General features: G+C 46.4%; 1 long non-coding RNA gene across 1 annotated transcript; it reads left to right on the top strand.

Annotated features, from left to right (window-relative positions):
* Window positions 1-4,146: 4,146 nt before the first annotated feature.
* Window positions 4,147-21,258, top strand: LOC137341270 (uncharacterized). Its single transcript, XR_010967001.1, has 3 exons — window positions 4,147-4,350; window positions 8,337-8,445; window positions 20,491-21,258. It is a non-coding gene; the product is annotated as an uncharacterized lncRNA (long non-coding RNA).
* The last annotated feature ends 1,307 nt before the right edge of the window (window positions 21,259-22,565 follow it).

Raw genomic sequence — 22,565 nt, 5'->3', positions numbered from 1 at the left:
ACCCTCCTTGTTACCTCCTCAAAAAATTCAATCAAGTTAGTCAGACACGACCTTCCCTTAACAAATTCATCCTGACTGTCCTTGATTAACCTTTTCCTTGCTAAAATATACTCAGCTGCTGCCCCTCATGGAAAATCCACTCACCCCCTAGTGGGGTCCACTACTTCCTATCTAGAGGCCGGTATACCTCATTGCATCAGTGTACAGTGCTCCAGTACTGTATGGGCCCATCTTAGCCCGCTGAGATTTCTCTTGTAAGGGGCGGGTGGAGGCTCTACCCCTTACACAGAATGCCGGAAAATCCTGGTAACACAGTGTAACCAGGCCCTTATCTTGTGCTGGTGGAGGCTAGTAGAACCCCATATATTTTCAGGGCTGATGGTTCTGTTAGCTTGACATATATAGTGTGAAGAAACATTTGATTCTATTATATAGAAAATAATTCAAAAGCTTTACATGACAATAAAGGCAACAATTCCAAACCCACACAAGTTTATGAAAAGCAACTCATTCCTAAAAAATGTATTGAATTGTTTGGGAATGTAATTTGGTCAATGTTACATATCTTGACTTTCAAAAGGTATTCGGTAACGTGAACATTTTTTCAATAAAGATATCGTAAATTAGAAAATAAATTGGCTAAATAATAAGAAAACAAAGGGTAGTGATCAATGGTACTAATTCCAATTCACTTTTATTTTATTTAAGGGTTTGGTTAATGTTATTGTTCTCTAGTACTTCTCATGCACTCTTTCTATCATTACACCACCACTCAACGCCTTGCTCTTTCCATTGCTGCTGACTTACGGACCCACTATATTTGAAATGAACAAAAGCAAAAAGCCTTAGCCTGGACTTCTTTCTGATGTCTTTACCCCTTCACCTCCATTGCTGTTCCATGCATAAGTTCAATTATTTTATTGTGTATGATTTTTTTAAAAAACAAAAATGCAGTTATTATTTTTGCTTGTAGAAGAAAAAGCCATCCAATAATCTACCTGTCATACTTTACCTTTTTGACTTTCAAAAGCAAGGATAAAAGCAATAGGAAGTGAATGAAATGTGGACATTTCATCCAGGACAAAGCAGCCCGCTTGATTGGCATCCCATCCACCACCTTAAATATTCACTCCCTCCACCAACGGCACACTGTGGCTACCGTGTGTACCATCTACAAGATGCACTGCAGCAACTCGCCAAGGTTTCTTCGACAGCACCTCCCAAATCCGCGACTTCTACCACCTAGAAGGACAAGGGCAGCAGGCACATGGGAACAACACCACCTGCACGTTCCCCTCCAAGTCACACACCATCCTGACTTGGAAATATATCGCCATTCCTTCATCGTCGCTGGGTCAAAATCCTGGAACTCCCTACCTAACAGCACTGTGGGAGAACCTTCACCACACGGACTGCAGCGGTTCAAGAAGGTGGCTCACCACCGCCTTCTCAAGGGCAATTAGGGATGGGCAATAAATGCTGGCCTCGCCAGTGACGCCCACATCCCATGAATGAATTTTAAAAAGTGCACATAATGATACCATACCATAGCACAAACTGCTAGATTTTCCACTCATTAACTGTCAATGGGTTACAAATATAGCCCATATTGCATTGTCCCAATTTACAATCATTTTAATTGCCAGTGTTAATTTCTGATGGCACAAATTTCCTTACTCCCAGCACCACAAGTTTAAGAATATAGGGCTCATGCCTTTGCTATAGTTTATCTCTCATAGACTTTTAGACACATAAGGAAATAATGTTTGAATCTGCCAGGAACTAAATGAGGATTTACAGTCCCAAGTTAACTAATTGTCTTAATCGGTTACAATGAAGGTGTCAGCTGGCCACTTTCTATGCTGCTGTCTTGCTTCAGACTTCTGTAGGGGCATTGCAAGCATGTGATAGTATACACCCTAGAATCCTCAAGGGACTGACACAGAAATAAATAAAGAGCTAGTGAATATTTGTCAGACTTGCACAAATCCAAGAGCTGAACCTGAAGATGGGAGGATAGTGAAAATTATCTCAATATTCAACAAAGAGGTGAGGCATAAACCAAGCAATTACAGATCAGCCAACCCAACAACAATAGTGGAGAAAATGTTCCACAGCATTTTAGAGGAGGCTGTCAATGTTCATGCAAAGAGTACAGAGATTGGGTATTGTCCATGATGGAGCCAGTTGTATTTGATTTGTACAGGAGGTAGGCTTAATGCTGTAAGTGGTTTTCTTGTTCCAAGTTTGTTATGCTCTTAACTGTCACTCCTTTATGTCAATGTGCATACCTCGAGTAACAGCTACATTGGCCAAGAGAGTAGACCACTACATTGTCCCCTATTCGCTAAACAGCTTCAGCGTTGTAGATAAAATCAAAATGGATTTTATGGCATTCCTAGATTTCCATTAACTGCACCTGTTAAATGATATGCACTTTCACAAAATAAAATTATACTTCACATTATGAAATTATTTAATTTGCTTAGCACACAGATAGTCTGTGAAGAATTTTTAAAATTCCAACTTGGGATGTGGGTGATGCTGGCAAGACTGGCATTTATTGCCCATCCCTAGTTGTCCTGAGAAGGTGGTGGTGGGCCTTCTTTTGAAACTGCTGCAGTCTGTGTGGTGAAGGTACTCCCACAGTGCTGTTAGGTAAGGAGTTCCATTTTGACCCAGTGACGATGAAGGAACGGCAAGATATATCTAATTCAGAATGGTGTGTAATTTGAGGAGAACTTGGAGGTAATGGTGTTCCCGTGCACCTGCTCCCCTTGTCTTCTAGATGGTGGAGGTCACAGGTTAGGGAGACGCTGCCAAAGAAGCCTTAGCGAGGAGTTGCTGCAGTACATCCTGCAGATAATACATATTGCAGCCATGGTACGCTGGTGGTGGAGAGCGTGGATGTTCAGGCTAGTGGATGAGATGCCTGTTAAGCGGATTGCTTTGTCCTGAATAGTGTTGAGTTTCTTGACTGTTGTTTCAGCTACAACCATCCAGGCAAGTGGAGAATATCCCATCGCAATCCTGACTTGTGGCTTATAGTTGTTGGAGAGGCTATGGGGAGTCAGGAGGTGAGCCACTTGCAGCAGAATACTCAACCTCTGACCTGTTTTAATGGCTACGGCATTTATGTAGCTGGCCCACTTGAGTTTCTGGTAAATGGTGACCCCCAGAATGTTGATGGGGAGAACTCAGTGATGGCAACGCCATTGAATGGAAAGGGAGATGGTTAGGCTCTGTCGTGTTGGTATGGTCATTGCCTGGCATCTGTGTGGCGTGAATGTTACTTACCACTTATCAGCCCAAGCCCGGATGTTGTCCAGGTATTGATGCATGCAGGCATGGACTGCTTCATTATTTGAGGAATTGCCAATGGAGCTGAACACTGTAATTATCAGTGAACAGCCCTAATTCTGACTTTATGATGGAGGGAGGATTATGGATGAAGCAGCTGAAGATAAGTGGGCCTAGTACGCTGCCCTGAGGGACTCCTGTGGTGATGTCCTAGGGCTGAGATGATTGGCCTCCAACAATCACTACCACCTTCCTTTGTTACAGATATGACTCCAGCCACTGGAGAGTTTTCCCCCTGAATCCCGTTGACTTCGGTTTTACTAGGGCTTCTTGGTGCCACACTCGGTCGATTACTGCTTTGATGTCAAGGGCGGTCACTCTCACCTCACCTCTGGAATTCAGCTCTTGTGTCCATATTTAGACCAAGGCTATAATCAGGTCTGAAGCTGAGTGGTCCTGACGGAACCTAAACTGAACATCGGTGAGCAGGTTATTGGTGAGTAAGTGCTTCTTGATACAATGTTGATGGCACCTTCCATCACATTGCTGATATTTGGGAGGAGGCTGATAGAGCAGCAATTGGCCGAGTTGCATTTGTCCTGCTATTTGTGGACAGGGCAAGTGTGGGCAATTTTCTACATTGTCGAGTAGATGAATGTTATCAGAAATGTGATTGCTGATTGTCCAGGTTTAACACACCATTGAACTGTTTTGAATCTGGTGCTTTGCAAGGTGAGTTTCTGATGGGTAGATGTTCATGCAATATTACTATATTGTTTCTGTTCTTGCATTAATTATGCATTACGAATAATTATTTGATGTATTTTCTATAATTACAGTCTGAAGTCACAGTCCAAGGACTCTTGGGGAATAAAAACACAATTGTAGAAAAATACATTCTGTCCACTTGCTGGCATCTCCTGGGCCTCGAAAAATGTCTCACGGCTTGGTGTATATGCTGGCAGGACAGATGGTGGATAATCCATTGGAAGTAACAGGACAGCAGGAGTACCAACAGCCTGAGCTGATGATCTCCTTTGACCAGCTGAGGTTAGCCACTGAAACTTGAACATTTTCAGTTCATTTTGAATTACAATTTTCCAGAAACTGCATGATTTAGGCTTGATGTTGAATTTTACAGTTGTGGGAGCTTTAGAGGGAAAAATTACCTTCTTGGGGAATTTTTGACCTGGCTGGAAAACTCGGAACAGCTTAGAACCTTCATATTGGCCAATGGGAAAGTTTGTGCTGCATCAAATGCAATATTCTATCTGCAGCATGACCTTTTGCGATGCATTTTATTTTAGTAGTGTGGTACTAATTTGTCAATATATGATAATGCCCCTATGCAACACATCCATTAACATGTGAATAATTTTTTTCAATTAAAAAATGTCAGAAATCAGAAATGGAATGCCTGCAAGAAATTCTTTGTCGACATCATCATTCCATGTCTTTAGTGTATTCAGATCAATATTGTTGTATCGGCCCATTTATTATTCTGAATTCACTCTTCTTTGTGTCCTGTCATTACCCACATTTTGCATGGGTGAGATTATTGGAATATGAATGTTTTACTTTAAGGCATTGAATCCTCCCTTTTCTTCCTAAGTTACTTTCTCTTATTTTATGACAAGCTATAAGTTTACATAACCCTGACAATGCTATTCTGAATTTGTTGCTGGAATGCATACAAGAGTGGTGTGAGTTGATTTATTCTCAAATGTTTCTTCCTTTCACTGAAAAATCACTTTGTGGTAAAAATTCGTTATGGCCCCTTTATGGGTGCATAATGGACAACATCAAGCGGTAGGTCCAAGAAATTGGGTCTCAGGCTTCATTTCAATAATTTGGGTGAACTGCTGGCACCTGTTAGCCTCCAGAAGCAGCTCACCCAATGCCAGCATTTCAATTTCTGACAGTGACCTCAAGTAAGTCCTGAGGCGGGGGTGCGGGGAAGGACAATAGGAGGGAGGGAGCCGATTGCGAGTCACCATTGGCGTTCCAATAAAACTAGTATTGGTTTCAATGGAATGAAAATTGTGTGAGTTTTACAACGGGTGGACAATCGATTGCATTGGATTACTGCCCAGGCAGTGAAGAAGAAAATTGACCCTAGAATTCCGATGTCATAAATATTTGGCAAACTAGATTATAATTACTAAAGTGTTAGAATCAATTGACTTTGAAACTTAGCTGCTCACGATACGTCTTATTGCCCCAATTGTCAATTGTGAGCTTTAGAAAATGATTTTAAGTTATAAATTTGACCCTATTTAATATACTTACAAGAATTACATTAAAAAAACATGGAATCCAATCCGTATTAGTTTTTATTCTCCACACAGGCAGTAGTCCTAATCCCACCCAGTTGCCATATCCCTTTATCACCCTTTCCCTTAACCACCTATTCTTAAATGTTGACATGAACTGGGAATTTGCTTGGAGCTGCTCTTGCTCCACCATCGTAACTTGTCTCCAACTCTGCCTCAGGGTCTGAGGCCATGAGCTCAAGTAATTTCAGTTGGAGATACTGATGTGTTTGTCCGAGTCAACATCTGCAATCACCGTCCCTTCAAGTGCTGTCTTTCTTAATCTAAATGTTAATTAAGCTATAGTTAAGTTTTAAGTTTATATTCTTTAGCTACTTACAATTTCAATTAAACTACTCTGCTCCTTTTTTCCCCTCTGCTCTTAATTTCCATGATAATCAAATTCCCATTTTGGAGGTACTGCTCTTAATCAGTTTCCACCTCACTCCATTACCAATTCACACCATAGTGCGCTCTCTGCTTGGAGCTTGCCACGAATGTTGCAATTGCCTTGCAGTGTTACTGATAAAAACAGGACTTTCAGTACATTTACTAGCCTATTGAATTATCACATGTAATAGCCTAGCCAAACTAGAACAGACTTTTAGGGCTCGATATTAGGAGGGAGGCAGGTTGGCAGCGATGGGTCGACTGGGCGCGTGGGAAAGCTGCGCAGCTGGCGGACTGCGCACCCGCATCATTGGCTGTCAGCTGGAGGAGCCCTATTTAAAGGGGCAGTCCTCCACTGACTGATGCTGCAGAAAATATGCAAAATTACAGCATGGAGCATCACAGGGGGAAGGCTGCTCCCAGGTTTAATGATGCCTCACTCCAGGTCTTATTGGGTGGGATGCGGAGGAGGAGGAGGAGGGAGACCTTCCACCCGGTGGATGGGAGGAAGTGGCCTGCATCTGCCACCACGAAGGCCTGGCTCGAGGTGGCAGAGGAGGTCACTAGCACCACCAACATATCACGCACCTGCATACAGTGCAAGAGGTGCTTCAATGACCTAAGTAGGTCAGCCACAGTGAGTACACTTACTCATTCCCCTGCAATCCGTCTGCCACATCACTGCCCTCACCCCACATCTCCTTCTGTACTGCCAACACTACACTATCACATCACTCCTCACACCCACTCAAAGCTCATCTTCATCTTACCTGCACTTATTCACCTCGCCAGTACTCATCCCGCCACTACCACTCAACCCAATCCTCATACAATCCCACGGCTCTATCTCATACTCACCAATCTCTTTCGCAGTCAGCCTCACCCAACCTGCCACTACCTGTGCTGCAGCCACAGGGCATGCATCACATATGTGTAGTAGGAAGCGTAAGGCAAACGTGTCATGAGCATGAAGGGGATGTACAAGGGTGTTTGAGGGTTTGTCATGGTTTTTGCTTATATTTGATTTCTGATCAACTCACATTACATATATTGTCACCACTACTGCCACGTCTTTGCAAATCTTGGTTTGTGCAATAATGCCCTTTCCTGAGGATCACCATGAAGACCCACAACTGATGCCACCCATTGTGTCACTGCAGAGTGGGTGTAGGTGTATTTGCAGGGCTCTTTTGTGCAGATGACAGAGAGACACTGGCGATGTCCCCGGTGGCACCCTGGAAGGATGCGGAGGAGAAGTTGTTGAGTGCAGTGGTGAATTTGACAGCAACAGATAAGAAGATGGTGCTCGGGCCAGCCGGGAGCAGCTCGGCATGAAGGAGGCTGCAGATGTCCACGACTACATGTCGAGTGACTCTGAGCCTCCATGTGCACTGCTGCTCAGAGAGGTCCAGGAAGCTGAGCCTCGGCCTGTAGACCCTGTGGCGAGGGTAGTGCCTTCTGTGACGCATCTCTCTCTGCAGTTGCCCTCCCTCCTGCTGTGCAGGTGGATGTGTCACAGTACTGTGTTGTGGAGCTCCACGTGTCTGAGGTGGACGGCGTGGCCGGCGAGGCTGGTGATGCTGTTCGTCCTCTGAGGAGGTCATGACTGCAGCTATGGCGGCCCCCATCCGGAAGATGTACGTTTGAGGGGGTCCGCAGGTTAGGTAAATGTGTCTGCACACCGGGGTAAGTGTGCAAGTTTGTGAATTTTATTGTTAGGAGGAGGGTGGTGGAGGCCAAACTTTGTCCAAAGTGACAGAGTGGTCTTCTGCAATGAGTGAGGGTCTCTCCCCCCCGACCTGCCAAATGGACCTTTGCCGCTGCCACGGGCTGGTGGCTGCAACACGTCCATTTCAACTGGGAGTGTTTCCCCCAGTACGGGAATCAGTCTCAGTTTAGTTGAAAATCCCACCTCTCCTAAAATATCCTACAAATCAGGTCTACTAACGACCTGAACTATCACATTAATTACCTTAAGTGGAATCCCGCCGGCTTTAATTGCCGACGGTAGTCCCGCATGCGGGGGCTGCGCGCGCATCTAAGCGCGTCATTGAGGAACCCGGAAGTGGGTGGGTTGGAGCCGGGCTCCAGACCCGCCCCGGGAATCCCCGATTTTCGGAGCCCCCCCCCACCCCGCCACGAACCCACCCGCTCGGACGTCCAAAAATCGAGCCCTAAATATTTTTATTAGTTGGTACAAATAAGTGGATTTGTTTTTTTTTCACTCAAATCCATAATGTTAAGCTTGGAAATTGTGAAGTATCATTTACAATATGGTCAGCATCTGCCAATTCATGTCATTTATCTAATGGGAACTGCATTATCTTTTTTCAGTGGGTGGAGCCTTTAACATAGATAAACATGCCAAGGTGATTCACAGAGGTGGAATAAAAAAAAGCAATGCCGAGCCGAAGAAGAGGAGACCAGAAGCTTGTTCAAAGAAGTGAGTTTTTAAGAAGAGTCTTAAAGGAGGAGAGGGAGGTGGAAGGGTTTAGAAAGGGAATTCCAGAGTGTGGGGCTAAAGCAGTTGAAAGCCTGGCTACCAATGCTGGGTAAAGGGGATTTTTAATTAGATGCATATTCTCATATTTGGTCTAGTCACATTGTATTAAAGATGACGCTTAATGCTTCCCACTGATTTATATATTATGGCCCAGATTTCCTACAACACCGAGAATGGTGACATGGACCTTAAATGGTGCCGTCCAGCAAACTGATTTAAATCAGAGAATGCATTTAAAGTCAATCACATCGCTACCAGGCCACCAACGCCATTATTTTACAGTCTAAGTGGCAGCGGCACCAAAACTGGCTAAAAGCAGGAAAATTGCAATGGCCATTGATTTTAATGGGGCGGGGCTATAATAATTACTTTCTCACTGTTTTCGCCAACGGTAACAGCGGAGAGCCAGGAAAATATGGGCCCCAATTTTAACTGGTGGGGGGGCAGGGGGCAGTGTCAGTGTCAGCTCCCCTATCAGGCAAAATCTACCTGGTGCCAGATCCTGGGCTAGAAGAGGCCCAAAAGGTAAATTTTAAATTTATTTTTCAGGTTTCCTTGTAGGCCAGGAGAGGCAGAAGTGAACTGGGGCCATGGAGTGACATAACTAATTAAAATCTCTCAGACCTCACACTTCGGGGGACCGGATGGTTTGCCACGTGCTTTGGCCACTGGAACCCCGATTCCCACCTCAAGTTAAGATCAGGTCTTTAGTGTCAACTATTCACCATTAAAAATTCCTTTATACACATTTAGAATGGGTTTTGCCTATGTGATAGAGCATATATGATGAAGAAGACATTGCTCCTCCATTGCAGTACAATCTTCTGATTTTTTTCTCTGCTGTATAGCTTGATGATTACACAGTTCGTGTCTTTGGGTTCCACAGAAGCTAGATCATAAAGGCAATAGTTAAGTGGGGAGTAGGGTTGCCAACTCTGGCTGGATGTATTCCTGAAGGTTTCATCATGACCTCTCGCTTCCAACCCCTCCGCCCAGTCAAACAGACTTCTTTCCCATCTCCAATATTTTTTTAATTAATAAACAAAAGCGTTCAATGAAAATGAAAAGCACATTTTTTTAATGCCCTTATGAATTTTCTCCAGGGTTGCTCACAGCAGTATCCAGGAGATTAATTTTTTAATTCCTGGAGACTCCAGGACAATCCTAGAGGCAACCTTAGTGGCAAGATCTCTCTCTCGATGAACTACAGTCTGTTGCACTTCTAAGTTTATGACGATGAGTTGTGTGGAGAAAAGAGATATGCTAAGTAAAACCTCATCCCCAATTTGGCAGTCAACTGAGCAATGTTGAGAAAATGGTCAACTGTAGGCAAAGTTTTTTTCCTGGCAGAGTTGAACTGAGCTGAAATATACTGAGTGTTACCTTGATAATAATAAAAGCTTGAATTGTTAGACTACACTTAGAAAAATATTTGTTCCAACTGCCATGATCTTGTTTCACAGCTATCTATGGCTAATCTATCCTGTTTGTTTTGGTTGATAAGTACTTTGCTTTGTTTGAATATCTTATGTTTTACAACCTCTCTTCTACAGGTTATACATAAACTGTGTCTTAATTTAATAGACTCATAGGGCTCGAATTTAGCAGGCCTGCGGGTTCCCAGCGGGTGGTCCTCCGGGAGCGTCGAAAACGCGAACGGCGAAATTAGTGGGTTGCCCACGCGATCGTAGCAGGCAACCCACTAATAGGAATCAATTACCTGCTCCTCCGGGGTCCACGGCGCTGGCCTGCGCGTCGGTCGGGCTGCGCATGCGCAGTACGATCTGTCAGCTGGAGGCTCTCTAGTTAAAGGGGCAGTCCTCCACTGACAGATGCTGCAACCAATAGAACAAATTGCAGCATGGAGCAGCCCAGGGGGAAGGCTGCTCCCAGTTTAATGATGCCTCACCCCAGGTATCATCAGATGGGGTGAGGAGGAGGGGGAGGACAGAGATCTTCCCCCCGGCGAGCGGGAGGAAGCGGCCTGCCTCTGCCACCAAGAAGGCCTGGCTCGAGGTGGCAGAGGGGGTCACCTGCGCCACCAACATATGGCCCACCTGCATACAGTGCAGGAGGCGCTGCAATGACCGCAGTAGGTCCGCCACAGTGAGAACACGAAGTCTTTCCCCTACACTCCGTCTGCCACAACACTGCCCCCACCCCAAATCTCCTTCGGCACCGCCAACACTATTCTGTCACATCACCCTTCATACCCACTCAAACCCCATCCTCATCTTACCTCCACCTACTCACCTCGCCAGTACTCATCCTGCCACTAACACGCGACCCAATCCTCATACAATCTCATGGCTCCATCCCATACTCACCCTCTCGTGCATCTCCCTCACGGCCAGCCTCACTCAACCTGCCACCACCTGTGCTGCAGCCACAGGGCATGCATCACATATGTGCAGTAGGCAGGGTAAGGCAAACGTGTCGTCAGCATGAAGGGGGTGCACAAGGGTGTCTGAGGGTTTGTCATGGGTGTTACCCATATTGAATTTCAGAGCAACAAACAGCACACATTATATTGACACCACCACTGCCATGTCTCCGCGAATCCTGTCCGTTGTGTCCAATAATGCCCGCTCCTGGGTATCAGTATGAGGACCCACCACTGATGCCACCCATCGTGTTACTGCAGAGTAGGTGCAGGTGTATTTGCAGGGCTCGTCCGCGCAGACGACTGACAGACATCGGCGGTGTAGCCGGCTGCACCCTGGAAGGATGCGGAGGAGAAGGTGTGGAGGGCAGTGGTGACTTTGCCAGCGACAGGTAAGCAGTTGGTGCTGGGGCCAGCCAGGAGCAGCTCGGCATGAAAGAGGCTGCAGATCTCCACGACTACATGTCGAGCGAATCTGCGCCTCCCTGTGCACTGCTGCTCGGAGAGGTCCGGGGAGCTGCGCCTCGGTCCGTGGACCCTGTGGCGAGGGTAGTGCCCTCTGCGACGCGTCTCTCTCTGCGGTAGCCCTCCCTCCTGCTGTGCAGGTGGGCGTGCAACAACACCGTGTTGGGGGGATCCACGTCTCTGCGGCGGACGGCGTGGACTGCGAGGCTGCTGGTGCTGGTCATGCTCTTCGTCCTCCGAGGGTGTCCACACACCACCCAACTGGCAGGTGTTGGTCTGAGGGGTTGTGCAGGGTAGGTGTGTGGGTCCTCGGACTGGGGCTGCGGTTTCGTGTCGGTATGTCCTCTGGCTTGGCAGGGGGTGGTGGGGGGCAGGGGTTGCCCTATGTGACGCGGTGGCCTCCTGCGTGGGTGAGGGCTCTCCCCCGTGGAGCGCACCTTGGCACCTGCCACAGGCTGCTGGCTGCAACACGCCTGGTTTGAAAGGTACTGTTTCCCCCAGTGTGGGAAACTGACTGCCTTGAACCTAAAATCCCACACTTCCTCTTTTGACAGCTGCTTCAGCTCATTAACTGACCACAACGAGCAAGGTAAGTACTCTCAAGTGGAACCCCGCTGGCTTTAATTGCCTGCGGGATTCCCACCAGCGGGGCTTGCGCGCGCAGCCCCGCACGTCAGCGCGGTACCCGGAAGTGGCCGGGATTTCGTCGCGATCCGGTCACGTGACCGGAGATCGGGATTTTCGGGGCCACCCCGCTGGTAACCCGCCGGAAACCCGACCCTAAAATCGAGCCCATAGAATCTTACAGCACAGAAGGAGGCCATTCGGCCAGTCGTGCCTGTGCCAGCTCTTTGAAAGAGCTGTCCAATTTAGTCCCACACCCTAGCTTTCTCCCTATAACCTTGCAAATTAGTCCTCTTCAAGTACATGTCCAATTATTTTTTGAAAGTTCCTATGTTCCACCACTCTTTCAGGTAGTCCATTCCAGATCTTAACAACCCTCTGTGTGAAAAATGTCTCCTAATTTCCTCTCTAGTTCTTTTGCCAATTATTTTAAATCTGTGACCTCTGGTTACCAACCTGGTTGCCAGAGGAAACAGTTTCCCCCTACCTGCTCTATCAAAACCCCTCATAATTTTGAATACCTCTATCAAATCTCCCCTTAACCTTCTCTGCTCTAAGGCGAACAATTTCAGATTCTCCAATTCCTCCACATATCTAAAGTCCTTCATCCCTGGTACCATTCTGGTAAACCTCCTCTGTACCCTCTCCAAGGCCTTGACATCCTTCCTAAAATATGATGCCCAGAAATGTACACAATACTCCAATTGAGGCTCAACCATACTTTTAGAATATTTCACAGCAGAAAAAAATAATCCATTCGTCTTGGAATAACATTAACTATTTCTAAACAGGAAAGTCTCGGCTCACTTGCTGAGACGATATTTGGCAGGAGATATTTATTTTCCTGCTTCGAGAAAAAGGATACAATAAATCCACAGCAAATTACTCCATGGATCAAATAGAGGGTTACGATCCAGGACATCAGCTAGTTACTAATTACTTGCCTTAACCTTTTTGACAAACATTACAGATACATACTTTCAACTTCAACCTCTGGTGGTAATTATTATATCTGAATGAGTATCTTAACACCTAGATGTCCTGCTGTTTGCAGGTCATGGAAATAACTCATTATTCCATCAGGATTACAGCTCACTAATCTCAACACTCTATATTTAATTAAAATCTTGGCTGCTGAGTAATTGATATAAGAGCCCATCAAGCATGTAAGCCATTTTATTTCTTTTACTCTCCATTTTGACTCTGGATATCTCATTATGAGAATTAAATACACATCTTTTGTTGCTCATTTCATAGTTCTAATCAACTAATTAATGATAGCTTCTTTTTGACTTTAAAGACTTAATAGCATTAAATTGTGGGAGTTTTCAGATATATTCATTCTATCTTCTCCTTTAATCCTGCAGATGATGTGAGAATGCACCTGCAACTAAATTCTGGGTACTTGTGTAGGATTCAGTGAGAAAACTGAATTTATGCCACCATAGATATTCAACTAATGTTCTCCTTCAAATTAGTCAGACTGAGAGGACTGTTATAGAATCATAGAATCATAGAAGTTACAACATGGAAACAGGCCCTTCGGCCCAACATGTCCATGTCGCCCAGTTTATACCACTAAGCTAGTCCCAATTTCCTGCACTTGGCCCATATCCCTCTATATCCATCTTACTATATGCTAGATCTAAATATGATGTAAATTTCTTGGTACCCTGTATCCCTACTAACAACTGTTACAATGTGACATGACGGAGGTGAAATTGACCTGGGATGGTAGCGCAAATTGAACAATAGCAAATCGGCCGCCTGTTTTACACCCTGAAGTCAATGGAAAATAAAACTGTGCGTGGTTTAAAACGGGCGGCCGATTCGCTATCAGCCGCTTTGCACCACTGTCGAAGACCCATTTCACTTCCCATATCTTTGCTCAGTTTCAGTCAGTGGTTCCCTAAAACAGAACCATGGATGAGAAATTGGTCCTGGTAGCATCTGTTTTTTGGGGGGAGAAAAGACCAATTTTGGGCTGAAGTATCCCGCGCCCCAACTGTGTCTGAAACACATCTGAACCCATTTTCAGTCAGGCGATATTCAGTTGTCCCAAGCGACCACCTTATACAGGCATTAGGCTCCTTGAATATTTTAATGAGGAGCCTAATGCCTGTTTAGGAACCTTTCCATAAGATTCATCGGGGGTTAAATTGGGTAACCCCCGAAAACGGGTGCTGGGATCGCGGTGCGAGATTACCCCGCACTTGTTGGTTGTGATGCAGGCAGTACGTGAGATACGTGCTGCCTGATAATCTCCATGATTTCTGCGTGCAGCCAGCACTACCTGCTCTGTTGAATGGCTGCACGCACCAGCAGAGGGCCTGATATGGAACATGGCCAGCACTACTTAAAGGCAGCCTGCACCTCTTAAAGGGGTGGTGCACTGTGGCTGCAGGAAGTGCATTGGCAATTAAATTTGTGCTGGAAGATATGTAGTAATGGCTGGGCCTGCGAGAGAGGATGCACCAAGGTTCTCAGACGATGCACTAGAGGCTTTGGTGCACGAGGTGGACGCACAGAGGGCCATCCTGTATCCACAGGGGGGCAGGAGGCCCTCTAGACACATGCTGTGGAGGTAGCGGGAGGCAATGGCGTTAGAAGTAAATGTCAGGAGCATTGTGCCACGCACGTGAATGCAGTGCAGGAAGAAGTTCAATTATTTGACACAAGTGATCAAGGTGAGTGAATTCAACTGTCAAGTGGCATCTCCTACCAACTGCTCCGCTAGCCCCATTCACTGCTCCACGCACTACACCCCCCCATCACCCACCCACCTACCAACAAATGCTTTCCATCCGTACGCAATCATGAACATCAGATGCTGCACCTCACCCTCACGTTGTAGTACTCTTGCAGGCCACACACCCACAACTCACAGGCCACAAACACTGGCAGCTATTCAACCATGACAGCCACATCACCCAGACACCTTGTAGAACACTCACTGACACACTTACCTCTGTCTTGTAGGAGAAGGTGGCGCATAACAGCCGGCAGTAGGAAAGACCTGGAGGAGGACAGGCACGCCTACACATCCTCACCCCCATGGAGCAGACAGTGCTGGCGATAATTGGGTGGGCCGTCGCTGTGGCCGTGGCCACTGGTGATGCTAGAGGGATTGATGATGAGGGTCTCTGCATATCTAATCCTCTTTCTCGCTTCCCGCTTCTCCCTCATCCCACAATCTTTTCTGACTCACGTGCTGCAGATGGTGTAAGTACGCACTTCTTACTTTCTCCTCTCCCTGCTCCACAACTCAACCCATGTCCCTTTGTCATTTCAGATACCCAATAACTGGAGCCGGCACCGTCCGAGGTGGAGGAGGAGGAAGACAGTGATGATGAAGCCACACCATCACTCGAGGCTAGATTAGAGGAGGGATCTGCACATAGTGAAACACTGGGCACAAGTGTGCAGGAGCCGGGGCGGGGGAATGGATACCACAGGTGCCAGCTCACCGGAGGGCGAGGTCGCTCACTAGTTCTGCTGCAGGGGAGTAGGATGATGACTTTGTTGGGCCAGGGTACAGAAGACGGCTGATGGGCGTACACAACCAAATGCTTGGTGCACTGGAAAGCCTGCCAGAAAGCCTGCACACAATGTCAGGAGCATGGAGGTGTCCACCTCGAACTTGGCACAGGGCTTTGCGCAGAGTTTGCACCCCATCCTTACCCACATGGAACGGGTGGTCACCTCCTTTAGCGCACCTGTGGAACCCACCATGATGCAGCGTCTGATGACTGATGTCACAGCATCCATTGCAGCACAAACATGCGCCATCCAAGGTCTGACTGCTGCTATCGTGGCTCTGGGGACCACTGTGGAACGGGGCTTCCAGGGCGTCACAGCACTTCAGCAATTTGTTCCCTAGCAGATCACCAGGATTGCTGCCGCCCAATGCGAGTGGCAGTGGCTGTCGAACCTGCTGTCCTCTCTTAGGATGACAGCATTCCTGCTCCCACCCCTGCCATTCTGCCAATGCCCTTGCTGTTGCCTTTTAGCCAGCCAGGCCAGACTGCTGCAGCCCAGGCTGAGATGGTGCAGTCTGAAGCCGAGACCTCCCGGCCCAGAGCTGCTCAAGGGTCATCCTCCACGGCCATCTGCATGCTCCTCAACTGAAGCTCAGCAGCCTCCCACGACCCATACTCCAGCCACTGGAGATGCACCTCGTAGGAGCACTAGCAAAGGTAAAGGTACACGAATGACAGGCACTGAGAGAATGCACAAGGGTGAGTAGTGTAATGTTGTTTACATCATTTCATGTGTTAATTTATAAATTTGTATTTGAATTCGGAGTTGGTGATGATTTTTATTTAAGCGATAAGCTGCGGGAGGAAGCAATGTGTAATCATAAGGAGGACGATTTGATGGTCATGTAGGAAAGGAAAGGTGAGGAGTGTTAGTGACTCGGGAGGTGTCGTTGAGGTTACTGATATTGCTCATTAATAAGGTGAGCATGTAGAGCCTTGGCAGACAGGGTCTATGCACCTTGCTGCTGTTAATTGTATGATTTATATCAATTAGTGTTATATTGCATTCAGGTGCTGCATATCAATTGGGAACTCCCTTGTATCCAAACATATGAGAGCTTATCAAGAGTGTGAGAGCTTGTAATATGGATCTCTGTGAATAAAGGCTTGGAAGCAACTGAGGACCAGGCTCTAGTATTCTATCCTTCAATACCTGGCTATCCAATTTGTAACAGTTGCCTCCTTGCCTTTTCCTCCACTTCCTCCTTCTCCTCCTCCTCCTCTTCCTCTGTCTCTGGTTCAGGGTCTTGATGGATAGGTGGTGGCAAGGGCTGTCCTCTCATAGGGACGAGGTTATGCAGCACGCAGCATACAACGAGTCTTGACACCCGTTCAGCGGAGTACTGCAGGGCTCCAACAGAACGGTCCAGGCAGTGGGAGCATTGCTTTAGGACGCCTACGGTGTGCTCGATGACGTTTCTGTGTGGCCGCATGGCTCTCACGGTAGGCCAACACTACACATGTGCGTGCATTCCTGACCGGAGTCATGAGCCACCTCATGAGGGAATAGCCCTTGTCACCCAGTGGCCAGCCTTTGACTTGCCGTACCAGTTGAAAGACAGGTGGGACATTGGACTGCCGCATAATGAAGGCGTCATGACAGCTGCCAGGGTAGCGGGCATTGACCGCCATGATGCGCTGCATGTGGTCGCACATCAGCTGCACATTGAGGGAGTGGAACCCCCTTTCTGTTCATGAAGATGACTGAGTTGAGATGTGGAGCACGTATGGCAATATTCGTGCAGTCAATGGCACCCTGCACCATGGGGAAGCCTGCAATGCGAGCAAACCCTCGTGCTCGCTCATGCTGCTACTCTCTGTCAAGAGGCAACATGATGGATCTGTTGCCCAGCTCGTACAGAGCCTCAGTGACCTCCCTTATACAGGAGTGCACTGCAAACTGCGAGATGTTGCAAAAGTCGCCAGCAGAAAGGATCCAGAGCTGTATAAGTTCAGCGCCATGGTGACCTTGACAACCACAGGCAATGCTGTCCTTGCCCTGCTTTGAGGCTGCAGTTGTGGCTGCAGTAGTTGACAGATCTCAGTCACGACCTCTTTCGTGAACCGCAGCCGTCGGAAGCACTGATCTTCACTCATGTTGAGTTAAGAGAATTGGTCCCCGAAGGCCCTCATTGGATATGGCCTCTTGCTTAGTGTCCTGCATCTCCTCCTCTTCCTCCCTCTCCTCGCAGCTTGACCTGCTGTGCGTGGCCGCTCTGCATGCTCCCAGTCGTGTTCAATGCCCAGCGGGAGCCCTAGTAGGCCACCCATGGTTGGCAGAAACCTTTTTCAGCATACTATTTTAAATGCCACCAATAGAAATGCACGATCAGCCAGCCCACTCTCTATATAATATTGCAACTTTCTCCAAGTATAGGAAGCTTCAACAAACACATACAATTGTACCAGCAGCCAGAATAACTAATCCAGCAACTAACCTGCAACACCTGCATGTTCCCTTTAAATAGCGTGGTGGGGGGGTCCTCCATGTTTTAAAATCTGTTCAGCTGTGCGTGGTTAAGGCAGTGCGTTGGCTGGAGCGTTGACTTCCAAAATCACATCTGTCCCTTTAAATCAGCGTTGTACACGACCTACCACATATTCTCCCTACTTTACATGGTGCCCGTGTTCGTTATCTGCGTGTGCGCGAATGCCATTAACAAATGGCGTCTGGTGCACGTCACACTAGAAGTGTGTGCGCGCATTCCAGATGCCATTTTTGGAGCTTAGGCGGCCACGTAGTGCCTACAAAATGGGCGCTGCGTGGCCCAATTTAGTTCCCAAAGGCACTGAGGGGAGATGTCACCGGGCCTGCTCTGCTCAGGTTTTTGGATCATAATGCAACTTAACCAACGGTCCTTAAAGGGACCAGTGGAGACCGTCACCAAAAAGGTAACTAAAGTTACTTTGATGTGGAGTCAGGTAGAGCAGAAATGCTCTTCCTGACCCCACAACACTCCTGAGGTCGGCTGCCGGCCAGCAATTGCCCTGCTTCCGTTCCCCTCTCTCTGCCCCTGACCTGTCTGATAGCCGCTGCTGACAAGGCAGCCAACTCACATTCGTTAGCTAGGCTGAATTTATTGCCCATCCCTAGATGCCCCGAGAAGGTGGTAGTGGGCCTTTTCCTTGAACGGCTGCAGTCCTTATGGGAATGGTGCTGCCACAACGGTGTTAGGTAGAGAATTCCAGGATATTGGCCCAATGATGATGAAGGAATGGGCGTTCTATATCCAAGTCAGAAAGATGTGTGACTTGGATGGGAATTTGAAAGTGATGGTGATCCCATGATATTGCTGCTCTTGTCCTTCTCGGTGGCAGAAATCATGGGGCTCAGAAGTGCTGTCACTGTAAGCTTGGTGAGTTGTTCCAGTGTCTCCTGTAGATAGTACAGACTGTAACCACAGTACACTAATGGTGTAATGGGTGGATATTGACTCCAGCGGCAGGATGACAATCAAGTGGACTGCTTTGTCCTGGATGACGTCAAGGTTTTTGAGTGTTGTTGCAGTTACACCCATCCAGGCAAATGGTGAGCATTCAGTCACACTCCTGACTGAGCCTTATTGATGGGATAGAGGCTTTCAGGGGTCAGAAGGTGAGCCACCCATCGCAGAATACCCAGGCTCTGTCCTTCTCTTGTAACAGCAGTATTGATGTAGCTGTTCCAGTTAAGCTGCTAGTCAATGGTGACCCAGCTTCATCGAATCATAGAATCTTACAGCACACCATGAGGCCATTTGGCCCATCATGCCTGTGTTGGGTCTTTGAAAGAGCTATTCAATTAGTTCCACTACCCTGCTCTTTCCCCATAGCCTTGAAATTTTTCCTTTCAAGAATATATCTAATTCCCTTTTGAAAGTTACTCTTGATTCTGCTTCCACCAACCTTTCAGGCAGTGCATTCCAGATCATAACAACTCACTGTGTAAAAAAAAATCTCTCCTTATCTCCCTCTGGTTTTTTTGCCTTAAATGTCTGTCCTCTAGTTACTGAGCCTTCCATCATTGGAAACAGTTTCTCCTTATTTATTCTATCAAAACCCATCATAATTTTGAACACCTCTGTTAAATCTCCCCTTAACCTTCTCTGCAGTAAGGAGAACAATCCCAACTTCTCCAGTCTCTCCACATAACTGAAATCCCTCATTCCTGGTACCATTCTGGTAAATCTCCTCTGCACCCTCTGCAAGGCCTTGACACCCTTCCTAAGTTATGGTGCTCAGAATTGGACACAATATTCCAGTTGAGGACCAATCAATGATTTATCAAGGTTTATCATAACTTCCTTGCTTTTGTACTCAGTAAAGCCAAGGGTCCCATATTATTTTTTAGCAGCCTTATCAACTTGGCCTACCCCCTTCAAAGATTTGTGTATGTGTACCCCCAGGTCTCACTGTTCCTGCACCCCCTTTAAAATTGTTTATATTGCCTCTCCTCATTCTCCCTCCCAAAATGCATCACTTCACACTTCATCTGCCATGTGTCTACCATTTTACCAGTCTATCTATGTCCTCCTGAAGACTGCTACCATCCTCCTCACTGTTTTGTGTCCTCTGCAAACTTTGAAATTATACCCTGTATACCCAAGTCCAGGTCATTAATATATATCAAAAAAAGCAGTGGTCCTAATGCCAACCCTTGGGGAACCCACTGTATACTTCCCTCCAGTCCGAAAAACAACTATTCACCACTACTCTCTGCTTTCTGTCTCTTAGCCAATTTCATATTATGCTGCCACTGCTACTTTAATCCCATGGGCTTCAATCTTGCTAACAAGTCTATTATGTGGCCCTTTATCAAACGCCTTTTGAAAATCCATATACACAACATCAACTGCGCTACCTTCACCAACCCTCTTCGTTATTTCATCGAAGAACTCAATCAAGTTTATCAGATGGGATTTGCCTTTAACAAATCCGTGATGGCAGTCATTTATTAAGCCATGTTTTATCAAGTGAAAATTAATTTTGTCCCAGATGTTGGAGGTGGGTGACCCGACAACAGTGATTCCAGTGAAAGAAGAAACAGTAAGGAAAAGGGTTAACGTTGCCCTTTTGAGCATTGTGATTTTGAAACCTACTGGACCTTTGGACAATACACCTGGATTAAAAAAAGGGTTAACGTTGCCCCTTTGGAACATTTGAACAGAACCAATTTAAAACAACATGCAGTAGGGCTTCCAAAGGTTTCTTTGGTTTGCAAGCACGATTGATGAAAAAGAAAGGGAGTACCATGGGAAACTAGGGAGCCACAGTCCACAGAACTGATATCAGATAAAGTAGCTAAAAGCCTACTGAAGCAGCCCTTGTAAAGCCATGCAAAGCTATGAGAAAGAGAAAGGTCGTCATAGCAATACTGATAATGGGGGGCCTGCCACATTCCATGATGTCTGGAAAACATATGAGGCCATTGCACCTGGTCTTAAGCGAGATAACTGTCAATCATTTAGGCCTAGTCATGGTCGAGGCCTGGCAACAGTGGATGATTGGCCAAAATGACATTATCCCTAATTCATCAACGCCCCAAAGGGCAAAAACAATATAAAAAGAAGACATCAGGATGGAATTGGTACTGCAGTCAGGTGGAAGCCTAACAAAGCTGATCTACAGGAGGGATGTCCCACAACAAGACTTCAAAAGCTCTGAAAGACTCGATCAATCTTAACGGGCCTTGAAGCAGAAATCCTTGGTTTTAAGGTGGTATGTATTACTTGATTTGCTTGCTGCTTGTTTAAGTGTGGAATACGGTTGCATGCATTGCTTGATTTTCCTTCATGCTTGTGTGAATTACAACATCATTAAATAATCACTTTTGATTAGCGAAACTACCATGAGTGGGGACTTTCTTTGTCTGACTATTCGTCCAGGTTTAAGAACCACTGGAATAGTAGGTAATTTCCTACAAAACAAAGAACTTGTATTTATATAGCACCTTTGAGTCCTCAGGATGTCCCAAAGCACTTCACAGCCAATTAAATACTTTTGAAATGTAGTCACTGTTTTAATGTAGAGAAATGCAGCAGCCAATTTTTACACAGTAGTGACTCATTCCTGGTGTGACTTTCAAAAAGATAGTCTGCTCTTCTCAATTATTGAAATTCAAAAGATGTTACAGCAGAGTTTGTTTCCACTTTAAAAGCTTACACATTTGGAGGACTTGATACCAGTTCCTTTACACTGCAACTAATGCCCATCATTCCCTGTGTGAAATCCAAACGATCACTGTAAATGATTGGCTGAAAGCACTTTTTCTTGTGATCACCATGAGCCATATTTTAGTGAAAAAGTAGATGTAAATAAAGAGTGACATGTCAGCCAAAAGTGCTTTCAGACAATACATCCGTGGCTAGCTCTGCTCTGAGGATTGCTACCAAAATAAAATAAACATTGCAAAAAGCCATGAAAAAGGTAAATTTATAAGAACCGAAATCTTCTTGGAACTATTTACGCTCCGCGCCGTAAATTTTCTGGAAGTGCAGCGGAAACCTTGCTATTTAGAGACCAGGCCTCGTTTCCACTCTGGTGGTGAGTTGCAGGTGCCAAATGCGCTCTCCATTGAAGCTGTCCAGTTCTAGGAGAGTGGGAAATTGGCCATCTCCCACACTGAGCTGGCTAGATGTCGGACCCTGGGTGGGAGGGGAGTTGGAGGGAGGCAATCCAAGGTAGGCACATGCTCTGCTCAGTTTTCGCCAAATTTGGCATTGGGGTCCTAAAAGAGATAGAAACATAGAAAATAGGAGCAGGAGTGGGCCATTCAGCCCTTCGAGCCTGCTCTGCCATTCAATATGATCATGGCTGATCGTCTATCTTAATACCATATTCCCGCTCTCTCCCCATACCCCTTGATGCCTTTTGTGTCTAGAAATCTATCTAGCTCCTTCTTAAATATATTCAGTGACTTGGCCTCCACAGCCTTCTGTGGTAGAGAATTCCACAGGTTCACCACCCTCTGAGTGAAGAATTTTTTCCACATCTCAGTCCTAATTGTCCTACCCCGTATCCCGAGACTGTGACTGCTCGTTCTGGACCCCCCCAGCCGGAGGAAACATCCT

Source organism: Heptranchias perlo, chromosome 1, assembly GCF_035084215.1.
Source record: "Heptranchias perlo isolate sHepPer1 chromosome 1, sHepPer1.hap1, whole genome shotgun sequence".
Taxonomy (NCBI): Eukaryota; Metazoa; Chordata; class Chondrichthyes; order Hexanchiformes; family Hexanchidae; genus Heptranchias; species Heptranchias perlo.
This window is presented reverse-complemented; position numbering and strand designations above follow the sequence as displayed.